The sequence below is a fragment of the Argopecten irradians genome, chromosome 2, assembly GCF_041381155.1.
Source record: "Argopecten irradians isolate NY chromosome 2, Ai_NY, whole genome shotgun sequence".
Classification (NCBI taxonomy): domain Eukaryota; kingdom Metazoa; phylum Mollusca; class Bivalvia; order Pectinida; family Pectinidae; genus Argopecten; species Argopecten irradians.
This window is the reverse complement of record NC_091135.1, coordinates 64,076,187-64,090,238: the sequence shown is the minus strand read 5'-3', so window position 1 is coordinate 64,090,238 and position 14,052 is coordinate 64,076,187. Positions and strand designations below refer to the sequence as shown.

The window sequence follows — 14,052 nt, the reverse complement described above, 5'->3', positions numbered from 1 at the left end:
TCACTTTATCAGTCCTTTTCCAAGATCGTCTCAAGATACACTGAATACTGTTTCTTTAAAGCTTTTGTCATCTGTTTAACCCAATGCGGTGTTACTTTTCAGGTTGTTGTACATTCAGAGTTTGTGAATAAGAGAGATTTTCACACTTCCTTACGTCTGAAATCACTTTTGCTGTAGTTGTGGGTGTCTATTGACTTTGATGGACAGGTAAGCTCCCGTCACTCTGGTCATTAGCTGACATACAGATGTTCTCATTCTATACTTTATCTCTACTGCCAATTTGGGATTTATATAAGAAAATAAAACATTTCCAGTTGATTGTGCTTGGAATATTTCAATATTACTAGATGAAAGAGCCAAGTGGAAATTGGCTTAATTTGGTAGTCGTTTGAGTGGCTTCTTTATTAGGCAGCGTCCAGGTGTATATGTAAATGAGTTTGGATAATGTGCAATGCGAATCTTGATCACAAGTGAATTGTGACCAAACAACCGAGTCAAAACAAGGCTTGATACATGTGGGAATTTATAGCTTACTGAAATTAAACAGAATAATGAAATCCCGCAAATGTTAGCCACTCACAGGTACATCTATAGCATTAAGTGCAAATGACCTGGCATTGTTGTAAATCAAAGACAGGGAGATTTTGATCAGACGTAGTTAGGACATTTTATTACCTACATATACCTTTAGATATTTTATAAGTCTTAATGAAAAAAAAGAGTTAACAAATGACTCAGACATAATGTATATGTATGTATCAATAATAACCATGATATGTGATTAAGATAGAAAAAATGTTATAAATTGGCAAAAGTAATGATCCTTAATAGTAACAATTAAAAGACGCTATAAATAGGAATTCTTGATACCGATCGTGTTTTGTCTGTGAATAGTGTATAATGATAGGATAAGCACATGTTTATGGATGGTGTCTATTAACCCAGTGTCCAGTCGCTATGTCACCTGTACAGGTGAGTTTTTACCTGTACTGTACAGGTAACGCATTCACAGAATCCTCTCATTACCTCCCCTTCACTGTAGCGATCATGTCAGATTTCAGATCAATTTTCTCCACAGGTGCGAGAAATCTATAGCGTCCATCTCCTCAATCCACTGAAAAACTTTCACAGGTGAAAAAGCCATAGGTATCTCTTCATCATCGATATCAAGCAATGATCAAAGATCCGCCAGGTACTAAATGCAAACTAAAACCAGGTAGATGACTAATGTTTTATGCTAATTACTAATTACCTGTACTAAACCTATTTCCATAAATTATCTTTAACAATTTATTCATGCAAAAAATAGGATTTAATAGCATAGAAAAATGTTTCCCCTGATAAACATTTCGACATATCGAGTGTGTTACTGACAGTACCACAAATATACACCGTTCTTCTGTATGTAAAGACAGCCAACCCAAACAAACAGATTTCATCGTAAATAAAACCAAAGTTTTAGAAATCCTGTCCCATGTTGATCCTGATCATCTTTCATGGTGTCAAACAAAGACCACTAATGGCAGTCAAATATTCAATTAAACATTTTATAATGTGTAGAAAATTAAAGACAAAATTTTAATCATTTTAATAATTTCATGTTAATGTTAATTAAAAAACACCATACATGCACTAACTTTAAACATCAAAAGAGCTATAAATTTAGGAAATTTAAAGTAGTAAGGTGATCAAAAACTTATAAACTACATCATATAACGTAAGTTAGCTTGATCAGCTTCATCACAAAGATGTACATTATTTACATAGATATTTACGTAACATCACCAAATCCTTATTAGGATAGTAATACATGGTGCCACAGAACATGAGGTAAGGTAGTGACTATATGTCTATAAAGGGCGATAGATTGAGAACAATAGATAACAGGGGAGATACAATTGTCCAGTATCCTCATACAAGTACATACAACAATACGAGGAGCGACCACAGTCTATATATAGACATTCCTCACAGGTGTGACAGACCCATGGTCACACTACATATATATTATACATAGTTTTTTACCTGTAAGGTTTACAGAAATCCCAAAAGTAAATCCAAAGCTAGAATGACCACAAGTGACCAATGGGTGATCCTGGACAGGTGTGACCGACAGTCACACATTCAATAAGGGTACCTTCACACAGGTGAGACAGGTACGCTGCCTTACCTGGCCAAAGCAATCAGCGATGTGTGTGAGGTAACAACATTATCAATCTAACACTGATAAAACTTTTGGTACCTGCAATCTCGTTAGCTCTCTGCCAACGGGACGGATGTTTACAAAAAGTGTAAGAGGTAAATCAATAAAGACAAGGGTGGTTGAAATAGATTTTATTATCTCTGCCTAAAATACTAATGAAGGTTAGGCTAGCGCTCATCTACCAAATTTCCATCGGCATTTAGCGGGCAGGTAAATCATATAAAGGCCCTTCTCAAGTGGATTTTGAATAACGATGTCTACATATAAATCATTAACTAATAAACGGTATTGGAACAAGATAAGAAAAGAGTTATATTATCTAAAGCCTTATACTCTTGGCAAATGGAGATCTTCCTTTTCATCATTTGATCAATCACTTTTTATACAGAGTTATTGCCCTTGGTGATGGGAATACAAAGTTTTACAATCATATCAGCCATACTATAAGTTTTATAAAGAACATCCCAAACAAAACTAATTTATCAGGATTTTTATACATTAGATCAACAACTAAACTAAATGCATTTTTTAAAATACAGATATATATCAGTTTTTATGGATGCCAGTGTAATTAATTAACTAGGGTAATGGTCAAATTCAGAAAGCATTTGGTACAACAATTTGAAACAGGAAATGATGAGTTTGGATTGTAACCTAAACTTTGTTATGGTAATAAGAAAGTGTGTTAGAACAAAGACATTCAGTGTTATAATCAACAATGGATCAGCACCCAAAAAAGAATTCAGAGGACATAAATGGATGATCATATCCTTTCTTCATCAGATAATACTGATGGCTAACGTTGACAAGAAATGTGCCTCAGTAACCCTTTAACTTTCATAAAAAAAGAACTTGAAGGGGAAATTATTTGTATAAAAACATCTAGACAGCATTAGAGTGTAAGAAAATTCATCGCCTTTTTTGTGCTTTAATGTGAAATAGAAAGTTAATCTTAGAAATCAGTGTGTTAATGAGAGAAATAAAAACTGGTATTGGAGAGGTGGTAGGTATCTGTACTGCACATGTGTAGATAGCATCTCTACCTGTAGAGGACTCTAACTATAGCATCTAATCACTAATTTGAAGACTTGATAGATTACCAGACAACTGCCCAAGGCTTTGATCTCGATCAAACTTTCGCTTCCTTTCTCTTTCATGAAAGTTACATAATTCTTATATATATATATGTATCTACCGAAAAGGGCTCTACATGATATAGAATGATATTGAAACTCTCTTGGGACTGAGATTGTAAGTTCAATAACCTTTAATTTTAAAAGAATTTTATATATATATATAAAAAAAAAATCAGTGTTTAATGTAGTTTTAAAAGATATTAGTTATAAAAGACATACCTATATTTAGTTATGGAGTTGGTTTTTTTTTATCCTTGATAAAAAGCTCTTAAAGGTACTCTAAAATTGTTTTCAACTCACTTTAGGCATACATCATAAGTGTATTATGATACGTATCATGATATTTTGGCATTATTTTTGTAGAATAAGAATTGCATGTTTTTTTCTGTCAATCACCTAAAAAGAGTATGAAATAAATGTTTTGTCAATATATCACTTTTATTCTTGTTTTTATCTAAAAAATGCGAGATAATGTCTGTCTATAAGGCCAAAATGCTGCCATACAACCGCTTTTGCTTGGGATTTTTTACGAGGTTATCATTCGTGCCTACGAAGGTCGCCATTTTGAAACGTTACTAAGCACAAGATCAATCATAATCTACGTATAATAAGCTCTTAAAGGTACTCTAAAATTGTTTTCAACTCACTTTAGGCAGACACCAATATATTGTTAGAAATTCAACACAATTATTGTCACTTGGTGCACTACCATTTTATGGCATCAGCTAATACAGAAACCAACATCAACTCCATTTTATGTTGTGTGTGTTTTTTATACATAATATCAACAACTATTAGTGGTAGAAAGTAGAACTTCTTAGAGAAAGCTAATGACTCCAGTTACTAGCTGGCTATAACAGGAGGACAGAAAGTCGAAGAACCCAGAGAGAAATCACCCTAGTCAATGGTTGGCAACTCAGCAAGTGACCCTTGTGATAAGTTGGCAACTCAGCAAGTGACCCTTGTCCGTAGGTGGCAACTCAGCAAGTGACCCTTGTGATAAATTGGCAACTCAACAAGTGACCCTTGTGATTAATTGGCAACTCAGCAAGTGACCCTTGTGATAAATTGGCAACTCAACAAGTGACCCTTGTGATTAATTGGCAACTCAGCAAGTGACCCTTGTCAGTAGGTGGCAACTCAGCAAGTGACCCTTGTGATAAATTGGCAACTCAACAAGTGACCCTTGTGATTAATTGGCAACTCAGCAAGTGACCCTTGTCAGTAGGTGGCAACTCAGCAAGTGACCCTTATCAGTAGGTGGCAACACAGCAAGTGAACCTTGTGATTAATTGGCAACTCAACAAGTGACCCTTGTCCGTAGGTGGCAACTCAGCAAGTGACCCTTGTCCGTAGGTGGCAACTCAACAAGTGACCCTTGTGATAAGTTGGCAACTCAACAAGTGACCCTTGTCCGTAGGTGGCAACTCAGCAAGTGACCCTTGTCCGTAGTTGGCAACTCAACAAGTGACCCTTGTGATAAGTTGGCAACTCAACAAGTAACCCATGTCAGTGACTGGAAACTCAGTAAGCCATCATAGTCAATTATTGGCAACTCAACAAGTGACCCTTGTCTGTAGGTGGCAACTCAGCAAGTGACCCTTGTTTGTAGGTGGCAACTCAGCAAGTGACACACTTATCAGTAGTTGGCAACTCAGCTATTCACCCTTGTCAGTAGTTGGCAACTCAGCAAGTGACCCTTGTCTGTAGGTGGCAACTCAGCTATTCACCCTTGTCAGTAGTTGGCAACTCAGCTATTCACCCTTGTCTGTAGGTGGCAACTCAGCTATTCACACTTGTCAGTAGTTGGCAACTCAGCAAGTGACCCTTGTCTGTAGGTGGCAACTCAGCAAGTGACCCTTGTCTGTAGGTGGCAACACAGCTATTCACACTTGTCAGTAGTTGGCAACTAAGCTATTCACACTTGTCAGTAGTTGACAACTCAGCTATTCACACTTGTCAGTATTTGACAACTCAGCAAGTGACCCTAGTCAATTGTTGGCAACTCATCAAGTGACCCTAGTCAATTGTTGGCAACTCAGCAAGTGACCCTTGACAGTAGGTAATAACTCAAGCTATTTACCCTTGTCAGTAGTTGACACAATAGCCACTGTGACCTAGAGGTGATGGACTAGTGGTAAAATCTTCATGAAGTTTATAATGACATACCTATAGAAAACTGTACTTTATCCAGTGAAGTAAAATAGTGTTTTGCCAAATTATCCATCAAGTCTATAACAAATTGTCATTTTCAACACTCAACCATGTTTATCACAACTTTCAGCTGGTCTAGCTGTCTGCTTCACCTCCTTTTTAAACTATGAAACATTTTGATATTTGTCAATGTTTTTCAGTCTGACAATTAAGAAGATCTATATAGAGGTTCAGATGAGTAATTGATAGTAAGAAGACCCAACCTCCTACCCCCCCCCCCCCCATGTATAAAAAAACAGGACAAGCTTAGTATTTTTGGAAAGGGGTGACTCCTGATGACAGATTCTTGTTTTTTTTCTAGAGATTTGTCCAATACAATAAACCTAATGTCACATACTTGTGATGTCAGGTATTTATAATGTCATATATGTGTGATGTCTTGTCTTTATGACATCCAATAGTATTAGTGTATTAGGACCACAGATATAGCTTGTGTTAGAGTGCAAAACCAAAGATAAGAACAAATGAAAAAGGTACAATGGACATCAGAAACAGGAATCAGTAATTGTAAGAATGCTAAACGATGACAAGTCTAAATATAGCTGGAATCCATAAATGGATTTCCGAAGAGTGGGATTGCAACAGGTGTTGTCCTTTATCAGGAATAGAACACAACTAAATTAGTACTTTAAAGATGTCCAAAATCACAAAGATATTGATAGGTAGGAAAAACATTTATGGCTGATATTGTCAATATATATAATTCTGCTAACAGGTGATGTTCTAGCAAGACTTTTAACATAACTGTAGTTTAAAACAATAGACGTGATAATATTTAATCCTATCATACACAGGTGTAGACATGCATATAAAGGTTCATTACTTATCACTTATTACCTATAGATATACTTAATACCATATCTAACGATATAATAATAAGTTATTGTAATTCCTTACTTACCTGAAGACAAGGCCACCAGTAAGTATGGAATCATGAAGCTGAGATTTAGTGGGTCACAGCATCAGATCTCATCAGGCCTATCACCAGACATAACGGATAATTACAAAGTTGCATGAGGCTACAGGTGCATGACCCAGAGAATCTATACCTTACTTATAGTTATAATGTCTCGCCTTTCCTCATACCATACCTTTCAGGTGTTTTTAGGTTAACGATAAAACGTACAGGTGTAATATTGTCTTATCTACCTGCTAGAACACAGCATATCCTTTCCTGGGAACTCCTTCAAGTGGAGATTAGTTCATCTTGTGTATGCTTCTAATATTTAGGTCTTCTCTTATCAAGCCACTGTTTATCTCGGCTTTTTAATTACAGGGGTACACTAAGGTGACTGTTTGTTCAAATAATCAAAGTCTGAATTACTTGGATGAACACTATAGCAACGTGGCTAATTCACCTGTGTGACGGCCATATTGTTATAAACCTGGTGCAGAACTTTGCAGCCATTCTCTGAAAGGTGTACACATTTATATTCCAAGTATATAAACCTTTATATTTTATAAAGTTATAACGATAATGAAGAATATTTTTGTTTCTTTTTTAAAACAAATGTAACTGTAAGAGAAGGATATCTTCTAACAATGGAAGATAAACATCAATTTAACGAATATCAATTATTCATATAATCTCTTTTATGTAAAATTTCAGTAGGACATTTTTTGTCAATAGGTAAAAGTAGTATAAATATATAACCATGTCAGTGTACATAAGAAGCATTTCATTATGAGGCCCCTTAATGAGCCTAGTTGGTTTACGCTACCCCCTAATCAAAAGAGCTACACGTAGGGGTCAACTCTAACTCCTGGAGACAACTTGAGTCACATGACCAGTTAGCCCTTATCTTTACTTAATGACGGTTACTGTTATAGATTTGAAATGGCTGTAAATTATATCAGTTTGAATAGGGTTTACATCACCTGTAATGGGCCGATATAGCCCAATCTTTATCACTGTATGTATACGCACCAGATGCCCGTAATTCAAATTATAAAATTTCTCAATTTGAAATAGGTGAGTATTTGAAATAATAAGTCATGGATGCATAAGATAAAATTATGATACCCAATGTAAAACAGTTTTCTTTAGAGTCAATTTAAATTTTTTTGAATTATGTATCATTTTCTAAGAAATTAAGTTTTTTTCCTTTTGTGACAGAGGGCCAGCCATTTTATTTCACAGATAGAATGTAAGATCTGATACGCATTAATATAGGTGTTACACATTGTACTGATGTCTCCAGTTTTAATTGGTGAAAAGCCTAATTATATATTGCTACATATCAAGCTTGTATTAAAACGTTTTAGGGACAAGAGTCATATTAAATGTATTTGCCAATTTAACAATTGAACATTGTGATGGTAGCTTTATTACCTGTTGAGGATGAGAACAAACATTGTGTATTGTAATTATCATACCCTGAAATCTAAACTTATATATACACATCCTGTTATACCTTTAGAAGGCAAACACCAAATTCTCAATAGCATACTTCACAATTTTTACCTTTTTTTTTTTAAGATGACCACATTAGTGAACAATGTAAACATGATATTATTCAGATGTAGAAATGAAAACATCCTCAAGATGTAAATATCTAAATTGAGACAACTATTTTATTTGTGTTCAAACTTTTTTCACTGCAATCCAAGATAGCCTACACCTTAGAAGCCCTCTGAAAGGTAACAAAATCATAAACACTTTGGCCTTTTGGTGCTGTGTAGGACTCGATCACCACGTTAAAATTTACACATTTTACCTGTGCGGGGATGTCAATAGTTACCAGGTGACACTAATTACCGGTTGGAGGATAATTTGTATGACCTTCAACTTCTGATAACAAATCCCAAATGGCGTTACATCATTTGCTTTTGGTGCCAAACTGGAATTCTGTGAACAACAGACCCTGGATCGCCCACAATATAAAATTATCACATGTAACCCAGGAGGTCTGATCAGGGTTTTTTCCTCATTAAATGACACACCATGGACTGTGTCTTTGTCCCCGACAGGTAAGACAGACCTCTCCATTCTCACCTACCGGGATAGCATGTACCTTAGGCCAGTTGTCATGGAAACTCATTTATCATTTCCTCTAAAGGCCAGAACGGGATGGTAATTGCATTCACTTTTAAACTTGATAGTTTCAATTACAAAGGAAAAGTCAATGGTGGAATGGGAAACAGAGAAAGTTAAATGATAAAGACAACGGTGGAGTGAGAAACAGAGAAAGTTAAATAATGAAGTCAATGATGGAGTGGGAAACAGAGAAAGTTAAATGATAAAGTCAATGGTGGAGTGGGAAACAGAGAAAGTTAAATGATAAAGTCAATGGTGGATAGGGAAACAGAGAAAGTAAAATAATAAAGTCAATGATGGAGTGGGAAACAGAGAAAGTTAAATGATAAAGTCAATGATGGAGTGGGAAACAGAGAAAGTTAAATGATAAAGTCAACGGTGGAGTAAGAAACAGAGAAAGTTAAATTATAAAGTCAATGATGGAGTGGGAAACAGAGAAAGTTAAATGATAAAGTCAATGGTGGATAGGGAAACAGAGAAAGTTAAATAATAAAGTCAATGATGGAGTGGGAAACAGAGAAAGTTAAATGATAAAGTCAATGATGGATTGGGAAACAGAGAAAGTTTAATGATAAAGACAATGGTGGAGTGGGAAACAGAGAAAGTTCAATAATAAAGTCAATGATGGAGTGGGAAACAGAGAAAGTTAAATAATAAAGTCAATGATGGAGTGGGAAACAGAGAAAGTTAAATAATAAAGTCAATGATGGAGTGGGAAACAGAGAAAGTTAAATGATAAAGACAATGGTGGAGTGGGAAACAGAGAAAATTCAATAATAAAGTCAATGATGGAGTGGGAAACAGAGAAAGTTAAATGATAAAGTCAATGGTGGAGTGGGAAACAGAGAAAGTTAAATGATAAAGCCAATGGTGGAGTGGGAAACAGAGAAAGTTAAATCATAAAGTCAATGGTGGAATGGGAAACAGAGAAAGTTAAATTATAAAGTCAACGGTGGAATGGGAAACAGAGAAAGTTAAATTATAAAGTCAATGGTGGAATGGGAAACAGAGAAAGTTAAATGATAAAGTCAATGGTGGAGTGGGAAACAGAGAAAGTTAAATTATAAAGTCAACGGTGGAGTGGGAAACAGAGAAAGTTAAATGATAAAGTTAACGGTGGGAAACAGAGAAAGTTAAATGATAAAGTTAACGGTGGAGTGGGAAACAGAGAAAGTCAAATGATAAAGTCAACTGTGGAATGGGAAACAGAGAAAGTTAAATGATAAAGTCAATGGTGGAATGGGAAACAGAGAAAGTTAAATTATAAAGTCAATGGCGGAGTGGGAAACAGAGAAAGTTAAATTATAAAGTCAACGGTGGAGTGGGAAACAGAGAAAGTTAAATTATAAAGTCAATGGTGGAGTGGGAAACAGAGAAATATTAATGATTAAGTCAATGGTGGAATGGGAAACAGAGAAAGTTAAATAATAAAGTCAAAGAGGAGTGGGAAACAGAGAAAGTTAAATGATAAAGTCAATGGTGGAATGGGAAACAGAGAAAGTTAAATGATAAAGTCAACGGTGGAGTGGGAAACAGAGAAAGTTAAATAATAAAGTCAATGGTGGAGTGGGAAACAGAGAAAGTTAAATGATAAAGTCAATGGTGGAGTGGGAAACAGAGAAAGTTAAATGATAAAGTCAATGGTGGAGTGGGAAACAGAGAAAGTTAAATGATAAAGTCAACGGTGGAGTGGGAAACAGAGAAAGTTAAATAATAAAGTCAATGGTGGAGTGGGAAACAGAGAAAGTTAAATGATAAAGTCAATGGTGGAGTGGGAAACAGAGAAAGTTAAATGATAAAGTCAATGGTGTAGTAGGAAACAGAGAAAGTTAAATGATAAAGTCAATGGTGGAGTGGGAAACAGAGAAAGTTAAATGATAAAGTCAACGGTGGAGTGGGAAACAGAGATAGTTAAATGATAAAGTCAACGGTGGAATGGGAAACAGAGAAAGTTAAATAATAAAGTCAATGGCTGAATGGGAAACAGAGAAAGTTAAATTATAAAGTCAATGGTGGAATGGGAAACAGAGAAAGTTAAATTATCAAGTCAATGATAGAATGGGAAACAGTGAAAGTTAAATGATAAAGTCAACGGTGGAGTGGGAAACAGAGAAAGTTAAATAATAAAGTCAACGGTGGAATGGGAAACAGAGAAAGTTAAATAATAAAGTCAATGGTGGAATGGGAAACAGAGAAAGTTAAATAATAAAGTCAATGGTGGAATGGGAAACAGAGAAAGTTAAATTATGGAGTCAACAGTGGAGTGGGAAACAGAGAAAGTTAAATTATAAAGTCAATGGTGGAGTGGGAAACAGAGAAAGTTAAATGATAAAGTCAATGGTGGAGTGGGAAACAGAGAAAGTTAAATGATAAAGTCAATGGTGGAGTGGGAAACAGAGAAAGTTAAATGATAAAGTTAACGGTTGATTGGGAAACAGAGAAAGTTAAATTATAAAGTCAACGGTGGAATGGGAAACAGAGAAAAAAATCATTCAATGATAATGTACTGTAAAATAGAATACACTGTATTTTAGTATTAATTTTAATGCAGATGAAGCATTACTTGAATTTTTTTGTTGTGAAAGCAAAATACTAAATTCATATTGTGCACTATATATTACATTTGGTGCAGCAAAATATTTTTAAGAAGAACATCAAGTTTCTGCTCATAATGAAGTAAACTTCTCAAGCAATTATATTTTGTGACCATTAATAAATTCTTGACAAAAAATATTCCCAAAGAACCTTAAAGATGCTCCACCGCCGACAGAGCATAAATGATATTCATCATTTGAACAACAATTGGTGTTTGATCGTGTATGTAAATGTCTAATTAACACAAAAAATACACAAAATAATTTATTTTGCTTTTGGTGCATGCACAATCAGTATTTCATTCCATATAGGATATAGTGACATGGAATTTTTTCGGGATGCAATTAATTATTTTTTATATTTTTAACCTAAAATAGAATTAGAAGCTCAAACTTTTCAATGGTGGTAATGGTGTAAAGTAAGTATCTTTTGTAGCTAAAGAAAAATACTAAATCGTTTTTAATAGTGAAAAAATACTATTTGTCAGCGGTGGAGCATCTTTAAAGATTTTTCATTTAAGCCTGTTTAGATTTCATACTAAAGATCGAGATTTACACTGTTTGATCTCATTTAGTTTTTTTACCAAAATATAAGAGTCTATTTATACATAGGGTAATAACTAATTTTTAATAGTTTTCATACTAAATCCAACTCTCTGATTGGCAGATTCTTTTTCTTCATGTACTATGAAGAAAAATTTCTAGAATGGCACGAAAATCTGACGTAGTCATGACGTCACAATAGAGACGACGACGTTGCATATTGATTTAGAAAAAATAAACCATTGGAAAATCAATAGAATCGTAAGTTAAAACATATTTGATGTTATCAAGTAGTCTGAAAAAATAATTATAAGCTTAAATATTCCATATGCTATCAAATCGGAGATTATGATTCAATGGCTGAACCTAAGTCTGGATAATCATAATGGTATTGATGTAAATTGACTACTTAAAGTAATATTCAGGAGGAGTAATTTGATAGGGAGTTTCATAACAATGATACATGTAACATTTTAATATAAAAATTTGCAACTTGATGGCGATCAGAGAAAATAAGGATGAAAAAGTCATGCATATGCTCAAATCATTCCTATGCTTGGTTTGATGATTTGTGTACATGATTAGCTGTATATCATCAAACTTATAATGATTCAAGATAGGGAAATACATAAATAATTAATGAAATAAAATCCAATATTATCTTTAGATATCGAGAAATGTTTTCATTGCGACTTTCATGTAAAGGCATGTTGCCTGATGGTTCCATGTGAAAATGTCACCTCTGTACTGAAGAACAGGTAAAATCTAATTATCCCAGTACCAGGTGAAATCATATTATTTTATTATTCATTATATGGCTTCAACACCTTCATTGTAGATTTTATCGACAATTTTTAATCAGAAATGAGTTTTTAATCATAGACGCAACGGTGAATGCGACGATCAGATTCTCAAATTAACTTGAGTAAACACTTTAATATTGTTATCTTTTTAATGTAGGCTTTGGCTTGAATTAAAAGTTTGAATTATTATATTCATGTATTACAGATAACACTCTTAAAAAATCAAATTAGAAAAAAAAACTAGTGGACCATAATTTGGAAAACACATGACACAACTTGATAAAGTTAAACTCAATTTACAAAAAGTTAATGTTTACTTTTCTTCCCATATTTGGAAACATGGTGAAATTTCATCAAATTAATCATTTTCATTCTACATGAAAATGAGGTCATTTGTAGATTTTCTTATCAGAACTAAGTATTATGGGGTGTAATGATTAATACCTTACAGATTTAGTAAATAATTTACAGGACACTGTGTTACACGCTTTGCAGATTTCAATGAGATAGAACCAAGATTTAATACCAGAATTTCTAGGGTCATACATATTCAGCAACTAATCCAAAATGAAGTCAATAACTGAAAGGAAAAGGTACACATTCCAACAGAATTCTAAGTATCTGATACCAAAACAATACTAATAGCCATACAATAGTACTGACAATCTTACGGTTAGTCAATAAATTGCTGAAGTAGTGGCCACAAGAAAAAAATACCAAATCTTAAGTAATGGGCACAAAAAATTGAAGCACTAGGCGTAAAAAAAAATACGAAATTTGAAGCAATGCACACAAGAAATACTAAATCTGAAGCAATCATTATTATAGGCACCAAACCTGAAGGAGCGAAAACAAGAGAATTTCCAAATCTAAAGCAATGGCAACAAGATGCTAAATATGTAACAATGGCCACAATAGAATATAAAAGTAATCACCAAAAGAGAATTGCCTTTGAAGCAATGACAAGAAGAGAATTGCCAAATTTGAACCAATGGCCAATTAAAGACAGAATTCAAAATTTAAAGCAATGACTACAAGAGCATTGCCTTTGAAGCAATGGTCACAATAGAATCAATAGAACCAGAAGAAATTTAGTAGTGGTATTTTTGAGTCACTGGTATTTGATAAAGAAGACATCTGGCAATTTTGAATAATGATACAGAAATTGAACTTATGCCCTACTGTGGACAATGGTTATAAAACCTATTGAAGCCTATATATTTGTTGAACCGTCAGAAAACATTAAAGAATCAGAGCCAAGAAACATAAACTATAATCAGTAATATAATATCTTTTATAAATTATTGTTGCCTAGCAATACATATCTTATTAATCACCAAGGTAACCATTGATTTGGGTCAAATAGTGCCTACACATAATTAGACTTTCCTTGTAGAAGAAACACAATAGCAGATAGAAAGGTCTCCCCAAACTGTTTTACATGGCATCCTTGCTCGACCCAAAGTCTTTTACACCCATATAAACAAATGCATTAAGCCTGTTTAAGTACAGCACAAACTTC

At 34.2% G+C, this 14,052-nt stretch overlaps 1 protein-coding gene across 4 annotated transcripts in view; it reads right to left on the bottom strand.

Moving 5' to 3' along the window:
• The window catches only part of LOC138316208 (zinc finger homeobox protein 4-like), a 325,938-nt gene that overhangs the window by 78,201 nt on the left and 233,685 nt on the right, over window positions 1–14,052 (bottom strand). Inside the window, exon 1 of one of the 4 annotated variants that reach the window (XM_069257792.1) lies at window positions 6,455–6,644. The exons of 2 other annotated variants lie outside the window; for them this stretch is intronic. The gene's annotated coding sequence lies outside the window, so the exon portion shown is untranslated. Of the gene's footprint in view, window positions 1–2,025; window positions 2,185–6,454; window positions 6,645–14,052 lie in introns of those variants that run through there. One more of the 4 variants, XM_069257791.1, reaches the window with a different exon arrangement.